At 34.5% G+C, this 10,894-nt stretch overlaps 1 long non-coding RNA gene across 1 annotated transcript; it reads left to right on the forward strand.

The window, feature by feature from the left end:
* Window positions 1-713: 713 nt before the first annotated feature.
* Window positions 714-2,618, forward strand: LOC127122188 (uncharacterized). Its single transcript, XR_007803511.1, has 2 exons — window positions 714-1,194; window positions 2,304-2,618. It is a non-coding gene; the product is annotated as an uncharacterized LOC127122188 (long non-coding RNA).
* The last annotated feature ends 8,276 nt before the right edge of the window (window positions 2,619-10,894 follow it).

Consider the following 10,894-nt stretch of genomic DNA (forward strand, 5'->3'; position numbering starts at 1 on the left):
TCAGCATATCCAATACAGATTGAGCATAATGGACTTGCCCTATCAAGTGATCAAGGATCTTTTGATCACTTGAATAGGCTTGGGGATTACAACATAATACAAAAGATTTAATTGATCAAAAGTGAACTTTGATCAATTGAACCAATTGGGAAAACATTAGTTAAAAATTCAATGCATACGTGGATAATGACTTAAAATCCCAAGGATTACACAACTAAACAATTAAGCTTAATTCTAAACACCTAGCACTAAGGGAACATGTCATTGGTTAAAATGAAACTTATAACATAATCAAGGTTTATACAAGAATCAAAATGATTAATAAATCAATTAAGAACAATTAAAATTGTACCTAATTAAAATTCTACAATTCTAATTAACCATTAATTCCAAGTCTAATTCTAATTTCCTGAATTAAAATTCTTAAATCTATTAATTCTAAAATTCTAACTAAATATAACTTTCTAAAATTTCTAATTAAAATCTAGAAATTCAATTAATTCCTCATTAATTCTAATCATGTAAATCATCCTAAATTTCTAATCTAATTAAAATCCTAATTAACATAATATTTCTAATCACCCTATATTCTAATCAAATCTAATTAACCTAAAAATTCTAGATCTAATATTCTAATGAAAAAACTAATTAACAAACAAAAATATGAAAAGAAACCATGTAAAAAAACTATGAAAAAGAGCAGGGGAGGTACACAAAGTAACCACAAGGTGTAAGAAGAAATTATGTGGGCCTACAGTCAAGTGAGGCCAAATCACAGCATGAAGGAGGGGGATAGTTCACTCAAATTCGATCATTCACGTTCAACACCTTGTGAACCCTTGAAACTTTTGTTGCCAGAAGCTTCCACCTCCACCGTGTCGGAAATTACCTTTGGTGGCGGAGGACCAAACACCAAAAACCATATATCAAAACCTTCGTTTCGATGTCCTTAACTCAATTCCAACATCAGTTTCACGAGATTCACAATCAAATGCCCTAACTGAAACGCTTTGTTCAAGAACCCTAAACACGAAAATCAAAATTAAATCCTAATTACATGGAATCAAAGCCTGAATTTTTGGGGCTTTGATTCCTCACACCCCAAGCTACATAACAGTAATCGATTCGAAGCAAAATGGTGAGCAAAGTGAACCTAACTGCCGGAGAAGACGAAGATGAAGACGATTTCGATAAGTTCTTGTTCTGACTCCTTTCTTCCTTATGAATTCAAATGATTCTTCTTCTCCTTCTTCTTCTACTACTCAGTTGAATTTGCTACGAGGTTGTTGAATTGAGAGGGTGAAGGATGGAATTGAGAGAGTTATGTGAGAGTGGTTCTGAAAGGGTTCATGTGAATTTTTAGAAAGATGTAGGAATCAAAGAGTGTGTGTGTGAATGAGTTTCTGAAAAATGAATGAATCCCCCAGATCAATGAATGTCTAGGGTGAATGATTTATAGGGTTTAGAGTTAACAAAGATCAACTCTGTTAGTTTGAATCAAAGCCAAAACGGTTTGAAGTTAATTACTCTGTTACTTTAGGGATTCATGAAAGTTTTTTAGTTGGAAATTATGTTCGGAAGTTAGTTAAGCCCGTGTAAGTTAGCTTCTGTTATATTTTTGATTAAGTTAAAATAAATTCTGTTAAAATGAAGTTATGTTATGAAACTCTATTAGTACTATTAGCAGATATGTGCATATTAACTGAAAAATCATGTTAACATATGTCAGTAAGTGTTATGTTAGATGAATGGTTGGTATGTTACATTGCTCGAGTTCAATCTACAACTGTTGAGAACTACTATTGCAGGATTTGTGCAATATTATTAATGTTGTGAAATGGTTATGTTGCAAGCCTGTGGTATTGATGTTATGGTTAGTGAAATGGTTTGCAGGAAGTTGTTATGTTCTTGGTCATTAAGGTATGATTGTTATGTTGAATGGTGAGATGAAGGTTGTTCCATTGTGCAATGGCAATGTTTAGGTGTCTGCCACGTCTTGATGATGATAAGATTTGCTACGTCATTTTGTCACTTGATGTGTGCTAATGGTTAAGGACTGTTTGGAAATATACTTGATGGTCGTGAATGTATATAATGGCAACGAATGGAAATACTTAGAATATGGTGGAATGTCATGCTTGGATGTTATGTTTGGTCTAGGTCATTATGGATATGTGTATGATGATGCATTGTTATGAATTAATGCCTGAATTTTCAAATTGTATGGTTTGATTTTTGTTATGCTAAATGATGCATTTGATTTTTGTGTCACAACTTCTAATGTGCATATGGTATGAGTGCAGGTTGTTCTTGTGATGTGCAAGGCCATGATCTCAAGACACTTGGAGTGAGAACCACCATGAATGACTTGAAGAAAACATGGTTGCTTGATAAATAAGTAACCTTATCCATGAAGATGGAGAATGAAGAATCCATGTGAAAAATCAACAATTAGGATTAGGGATTAGATGAGTTAAGTTTGGTCATCTGGTTGACAAAAAAGTCAACAGTTGATCAAAGTCAACTTTAGGTCAAAAATTATTTTTTTTTGGTAATTCCTCTATATGGAAATTGTAATATAATTTTGTATGAATGAAATGAAAGTTTTTGAAAAGAAAGGTTCTTATGATTTAATGAAACAATTCTTATTTTAAAAAATGCAACTTTCTCTCTAAGTTTAAAATCACCTTGAAGCAATGATCTTGAATGCACTATGAAACATGAATTAATGGACAATGAATGGACCATGAATGCAATGTGATCTTTAAATCAATGAAACTTGAATGAATGGACCATGAATGCAATGTGATCTTTAAATCAATGAAACATGAATGAATGGACCATGAGTGCACCGTGAATAAAACTATGAACTTTAAATCAATGGACCATGAAACTTGAACGGACCAAATGAAACCTTGAATAGCAAGGTTATGAACCAAATGAGCCATCACACACATGATCATGAGAAACCATAATCAATAGATGATTGACTTCAAATACCAATAGCAAGCTTGATGAATGGTTCTAATGTCAATGGCATGATGCAAATCAAAATTACCAGATATCCCTTTTCCATGAATTAGAGTTTCACACACAAGATCAATAGAAAAATCACTTTGTCCACAAATGCCAAGCACATATGATTAGGGTTTCAAACCAAGCACAAAGCTCCTCAAGCAACATCTCAAACCATGGGCCCACAATTAGGGTTTAGAAATCAAGTCAAATATCCACGAAGTCAACAATAAGATCCCATAAGAGCAAAGTCAAGAGTTAGGGTTTGACTATCTAGATGAATACCATGGTGTAGGCTTCAATAATCGAGATCTCAAAGAATCCATAAATTAGGGTTTCTCTTCATATGATGTGTGAAGCCACAATCTTCAAGCAAAACCATGATTTTTATCTAGCATGAACCTTGAATCTTTGTTGCTTGTTAGCAAGTTTAATCATGCATGAATGTCGCACATAAATAAGGCATGAATAAGTATAGATGAATCTTGAGATGAAAAAGGGAGGGAAAATTTTGGGGTATGACAATTGCCCCTATTTAATCAACTTAAACTTGAATGCGCGAATTGCGAAAGCTTTTCAGGTATTCAATTTAGAAGAGGATTAAATACCCAAGTATCCAAAAACTTTCTCGTTTTGTACGATTATAAGGTGATATAGGTAAGTATATGGCATATGGAATGATAGGTAGACTTTCATAGGTTCATCTGCTGGGGATTTGATTGAAATAGTCCAAGGGGAAATGGATTAATCGCAAAAGAGAATCATGATATGCATGTTATATGTATGTTTTATTTTTTTATGAAACATGAAGCTATGTATGCTAAGTAGAAATAGTGGATATAGGCTCTGGATCTGGTATGGGAACAGGGAGCCCATAAGTCAAACATGAAAGTTCCATAACACCTTTGCAGACAAGAGGTTTCAACAGAATCGTTTTTGTCAAAACAAATCATCAGTTCAAAAACTGGAAACAAAGTCACCCACAGAGGTTTGAAAAATAAATGTCATCGACCCTGAAGGTTGGGAAAAATTCCATCAATCATGAAATTTGAAAAAAGGGTTCATCAACCATGAAGGTTCAAAACACAAGACTATAAACCATGAAGGTTGGAAAAAGATTCGACAATCATGAAGATTGGACACAAAAGACTATCAACCATGAAGGTTGGAAAAAGATTCGTCAATCATGAAGAGTGAAAAATGGGGTTTCTTCAATCGTGAAGGTTGGAAACAAAGAGATTATCAACCATGAAGGTATGAAGGTTGGAAAAAGATTATCAACCCTGAGGGTTAGAAGAAGGTTCATCAACCATGAAGGTTAGAAACAAAAGGTTATCAACCATGAAGGTTGAAAAAGGTTCATCAACCATGAAGGTTGGAAACAAAAGATTACTAAATCATGAAGATTGGGAAAAATATACCAATCAAACTAGGCTTTAAAAGATGCCAAAAAGGTTGGATTTTGAAGAAAGTGTCAAACCAACTAGTTTTAAAAGGTACCGAGCAAGTTTGGGATTTGAAGGTGCCAATAAAATACTGGGTTTTGATTCTCCAAATTTGCACACCGATTTCATGTTATGCTAGATGAATGATCTGCATGAGTTAAGCAACATGATTAATACATGATGATGATTTATGCAATGGTTAAGCCAGATGCTCATATAGAGGGAGGTGGGGATTTTGGGCTAGGAACAAGTGTCATATAGACGTGATTCTCCGACACCTACTTCGAGCTAAACAGTTGTTGTCACACCTCTGAACTATGTCTGAAACGTGGAGAGAGCTTGTACCTATGTAGCCTGCCTCTACCCCAATCTGCTGAGTATTTGCATATTGCTCTAATCACAAATTGTGAAGCAGCCTCATCATCGGAAGATCTCAAACTGGCTTTCCCCAAAGTCTTGAAACCGTGTCCTCTTGATTAACCAATTCTAGGAATGATTAACTTCTCGTGCTCTTGGGGTGGCCTGCCCTAATGTGAGCCTTGAAGTAACTTTACCCTTGTCCGAATGATTCTAAGGGGTTTGTAGAATCTCGACGTGGTTGCCCTAGATTGACTGTACCTTGAATAGATATGAGTTATGGGATCCCAAAAGAAAAGTTCAATCTTCTCATTATGTAATCTTTCTTGATGTTAAGTTCTTGTTCGCAAGTAAAAATGCTCATTTTGGAAATGATAATTATAATATCATGATCATGCAAGTTTTGAAATTCGAGTGTATTCACTAAGATTATGACATGTAGTGAATGAATCACTAGTTACAATGCCATATCAATATCAAAATAAATGACAAGTAAATCTTTAGGAGTCAGCTTTGACGCGATCTTACCATAGTATGCTTTCGAAATAAACCCTGCTTCAATTAGGTCTTTTGAGGGTTGTAACGTGGTCTGGTTCACGGTTTCAGAAATAAAGGATATAAGGCTCAAAACCTATTCTAACCCACCCGTTCTCCATGATGTTCTCCATTCCTACGTTCAGTTAGCTTAAAACAAGCGTTCGTCTTTCAGAAAAGAATTTTTAATATTAGCCATGATGGTTATGGAACCCAATGAGAGTTCAGAGCGACAATCACTCACATTTTGCTTTTGTTTGCAGCCATGCGGATTTGCTCTTACTGACGATTTTGGTTATTGATCCTCTTGCTCTTGTTTTGTATCTTTCCTTATTTTGCTTGGACCGATCCTTCGGGATTTGCAGTCCACCAGGATGCTCAAGCTTTTTCCTAAGTCACTTGTTTTCAAGTTTTTGACTTAGCGGGCTCTTGATTTGCTTTTGATTTTTTCAATTCATTTCATCTTTCTTTTTGTATTGGAGAAAATCCTGTGACATTTGCTTGCTTGATTTGTTGCAAGAGACATGACTGTCTCACTTCTTTTGTTGGTAAGGGATAACGATTGTAAATTTGTGATTCAATCCTCTTGAGAGGGATATGATATGATTGATCCTTTGATGGGATACTCTCCTTTTCAAAATCTCAATGCAAGGTCAAGCGGACTGAAGACTACCATGCCCTGGTTAAAATTGAGGGTTTTATGAGTGTAAAGAAGAAACTCCTACTTCAATGCCCAAAGGGGTTGACTAGGTATTATCTTCCTTATATCTCCTATGTTTAGGGATTGGAACAATGACTTACATCATCAGCACGATTTTATTCAAAAGCATACAAATAATGATCTTACGCATTTTAATTGCATCATTCTCTTTTGATTTTTCTTGAGCAACGATTTGATACTGATAAATAAAATATGAGTGAACACGAATGGATTTAATCAAAACATGCATGTTTATTTCATTATTATTATCATTTGAAAACCATACAAGTTTTACAAATGAACTACAATTAACAAACAAGAATATATTAAAAATGAGACATGATTGAACAATATGATATTACTAGCCTTGATACTCCTTTGAATCTGAGAAAAATCCACCAACAACTGCATCCAATATCTGCACATTATGATCTGACTATGGGTTAGTTATGAGATTGGGCCCTGCCTCAAAGAAGGACAAGATCTTCTGATCTATCAAATCTTGAACCCTGGTCTTGAACAACCCACAATCTTCAGTTGAGTTCCCTATATAGCCAGCGTGAAACACACAAGAAGCATTAGGATTATACTTCGGACCATAGGGGTAAACAACTAGTGGTATTTCTTTTGGTACAATGGCTCCTTGCTGGACAAGATATGGTAGTAACTGAGCATATGATACATGGATCTGGTCACGCTGAGGAAGCTTTCTATCATAACGTCTACCCTGACCCTGACTCTAGTTTCTGTTATCCTATGGAGGTTGTTGATTCTGAGAAATTGGAGCCTATGGAGGCTGTTGATACTGAGGTTGGTATGCAGGTTGTTGATACTAGGCAACGACAATGTACATACAAGGGTAGTATGGCACAGGAGCCATAGGATCTTGAACTTGAGGGTAGACATTTGCTATCATAGCACTTGCCTCAACCTCTTTCCTCTTAGCAAAACCCTGATATTTCTTAACCATTGTTTAATTATCAACACTAGCAATCTTCCATGTTTTCAGCCCATTCTCAATGTGTTCTCCAACGGTTACTATGTCGAAAAAGTTTGACGACAAGCTACCAAGCATTTTCTCATAGTACATACTGTCATACCCTAATTTTTAACCCTAAGATCCCACATATCATTTGCATCCTTGCATACAAACAAGATTGAAGGTAGAGAAAAACAAGAAATGGGGGGTTTGAATTGTTTTTCACAATAGTTAAAAACTTTTGCAACATCACACACTCATAATAAATACTAACAACACAAAGAGTTTATCCTGGTTCGTTTGAAATTCAAAGCTACTCCAGTCCACCCGACCAAGGTGATTTCGCCTTCAATAAGGACTTAATCCAATAATCTCAACAGATTACTAAATCGTCTAAAAGTTTAACAACCTCTTAGCCCTCTCAAGTCTACAGACTTAAACAAGTCACTTGAGGAATTACAACCAATTTCAAGAGTTACAAGTGTTTGACTCAATGCTTCTAGATAAGCAATATAAACACACTTTAAGAGCTATGAAACACACCACACAATATTGAACAACAACTCTTGTATGGAAACTATTTCTTACAACATTGATAGTGAGAATATTTGAAGTATGAGAATGTTGTTGTAGCAAAGTTGTTTTTTTGTATCAAGTTTTTTTTATCAAGTTGTGAGAAGGCCTTTATATAGCACTTTGAGATGATACCATTGGAGGGAAATCAATGGAGATTTTGTGCCAGCTATGGGAGTTAAAGGTATTAAATTTCTTGTCCTTTCCATAGCAGTCTTGGAACATAATCAATTGTTTCCTTAAAGAGAATTTCATTTCAAGTTGAATACTTCCAACGTAAGTTTCTGATCAGGTGATGTGTTATGCATGTATCAGAGCGAGCGTGATCATAGTCTTTAGAGTTAGAGTTCATATATCTTTTGCAGTTTTCAGATATCTTTTGCATATTTCAGATATATTTTGCATAGTCTTCAAATATCACTTCCAGTCTTCAGATATCAGAGCTTGAGCTTCAACATTCAAATTCTTCAGGTGATTGCTCTTCAGATGTGTTATTGTTCAGAGTCAGATCTGATTTCTAGGTTAGCTTTTCTTGGACTGAATCAGATGCCAGATGTTTGTTTTCTCAAAGTCATTTTAACTTAGATTCCTGCACACTTAAGAAAATTATTAGGGTACCAAATTGTTTCATTCTTTGTTATCATCAAAACTTAGAGATATATTGCAGAATCAAAATCTTGTTCTAACAAAGATCACATCTTGGTCCTCTCCCTCTCATCTTTGGGTTTGCTTTTTTGCAGGGATCATGAAACACCTCTTTGTTAGTGTTTTATCTTTGTGTTTATATGTTCATTACTTATCTAACCACTAATAAAAATAGCAAAAACATGTCTTGTTTTCTTTAAGTTTATTGTGCAAGATAGAGCTTTTCATCAAGAGCATCATGCATGGCTCCTCAACTAGGGTTTTGTTGATTCCTCAAGACAAAGTGTGATCAACCATTGATTCTAAAAGGATATCTCACAAAGAATTATTTCTAAGGTCCTCAATTTTCTTTCAATCTCATTTTGATCAAGAGCATCTCAAAGTCTTGTTACTTATTTCTCAAGGAAAGTCAAAGGTTCATGTGTTTATTTCCATGGCTTCTTCAACACGTTACCTCAAACTTTGAGCAATTAAATCAAGATAAATTAAAGGAAACCTTATTTTGAGTTCATATGATCATCCATGTATCTTGAAATGCAAGGAAAGTCCAAGTGCACAAGTTTATTCCAAGTGGTTTGACCAAAAAGTCAACATTTGAAGTCAAAGTTCCAAGGATCACAACTCCTTTAATTCACAACATTTTGAATGCTTTTTTTATTGCATATAAATCTTCTCATTATCCTCTACAAATTCTCTTTATATTACAAGAGGCGATTATTCTTGGAGGATCATCAAAAGTTTGGAGATATTATAGGTCATTTGTGGACTTAGTGAAATTTGACTTATTTTCAAGTGACTTTTTCTCAACTTTCAAGGATTATAACTTCTTCCATTTTCAACATTTGTGGCTGATTAATTTTGTATAATATCATTTGTGATGCCCTCTACAATTTTGTTTCAAGTATCAAAGTAAAATTATCCTTGGAAGGCCATGGAACTCTTTGAGACATTACAGGTCATTTTCAGCCATTTGGGACTTAGAATTTTCTAAATTACATGACCAATTTTTCGTGCCAATTTCAGTATGACATAACTTTATGCTCAAGAATCCAAATTAAACCTTTCTTGGCGCATTATAATATTTGATATGATGTCAACACATTGCAAGAAGAATGGGATCAAAAAGCCTCATGAGCAAAATGCCCTATTGAGTTGAACAAAGTGACTTGGAACTGAAGAAATCACCATGATCCGAAATTTGAACTTCATTAATCTCAATTCCAAGCCAAATTACCACACATTTTGGACCTAAACATGTTTAACCAAGTCTCCATAAGTTAATTGATTCTTGAAACACATCATTTAGCTGAGTTTTGATGGATTGGAGGTCACACATTTCTCACTTCATGATCAAATTTGTTTTGCAAGAATTAAGCTTATTCCACACGTATTTGGATTCCATTTCATTCCTTATAAATAGAGGAAGCTACTGCATTCATTTCGAAGCTTTTGAGAGCCAAGAAATCCCTGCTTCAATCTGAAATTTTCCAGAAAAATTCAACTATCGTGTTTTGAATTCTAACTTGTTTCAATCCAATTTCTTGATTCCATTAGCATCTTCGGTCTTCTCTGAAGATTTTGCAACAATTTTAAAGCTCTAGGACCTTCTAAAGTGCCCTGACTAGATCGAGCTTCATCAACTTCTGATCACCATTTGGACAAGGCTTGGCTTGGTTACTTTGGATTCATCTGATACATGAATTATTCTTTGCTTATTTGGTTTGCTTGAGGCTGAATCCAAAGGGGGGAATTCTTGCTTGACTTATGTCATAAAACTTGTTATCTTTTAGTTAGGTATTTCCTCCCTAGCTTTACTTTATGATCTAGGATAGTCTCTTCTTCTCCTCACCCTTCTTTAATTTTCAAAATCTTCTCTCTCCTTTTCAAAAAACCTTATTGTTTTCAAACTTGAACCTTTTTTTCTCAATAAACCTTGAATTTTGTCAAGTGATTTTCAAGTTATTTCTTAATAAATACTAACTTATTTTAAACATATTCAAACCAATTTCAAAAGACATAAAAAATATATCAATTCATTCAAATCATGTTTGTGCTCTTTGTGCACTTTTCCTTTTTAAAAACCTTTTATTCTTTAAGGTTTAGACATGAGTCATTTTCATAGTTGAGATATAATTATCCTACCCCCATAGTATTGATGATAACTATTTCCCATCTAAGAGAGCTAGTGGCATACTTGTTGATCTCTATTCAAGTTGGAGCCTTTCACTGTGGTGATGCAAAGTTCTCATACTTGTGGGTGACTAGTTGAGTATTCTTCTTAAAATGATAAAATCTCGTTTAATTAAAAAATGAATCAAAACAAACATCTATGTTTTTTCTACCATAAACTACAAAGTTTTGATCCTCCATTTCACTTTGTTGGTACGTAGGCATGAGACGTAGGAAGTCTTGGCAAACACAAAATTATAAAAACATTTATCTTCTCATCCCCTTAATCTTTTGCAAACAACACCATTTTAAAGCCAAAATGCACATATTTTCAAAGAGGTTTCTATAGAGTACTATAAATGTTTAGGGTGCTAATACATTCCATGTGCATAACTAACCCTCAGACCCTTATCTCTTTTTATTAGTTTTGTTTAAAACTTCTTTGGGTTTTATTCGTACTTTTTCCCGTTCCTTTGG

This window comes from Lathyrus oleraceus, chromosome 1 (genome assembly GCF_024323335.1).
Source record: "Lathyrus oleraceus cultivar Zhongwan6 chromosome 1, CAAS_Psat_ZW6_1.0, whole genome shotgun sequence".
In the NCBI taxonomy this organism is placed as follows: domain Eukaryota; kingdom Viridiplantae; phylum Streptophyta; class Magnoliopsida; order Fabales; family Fabaceae; genus Lathyrus; species Lathyrus oleraceus.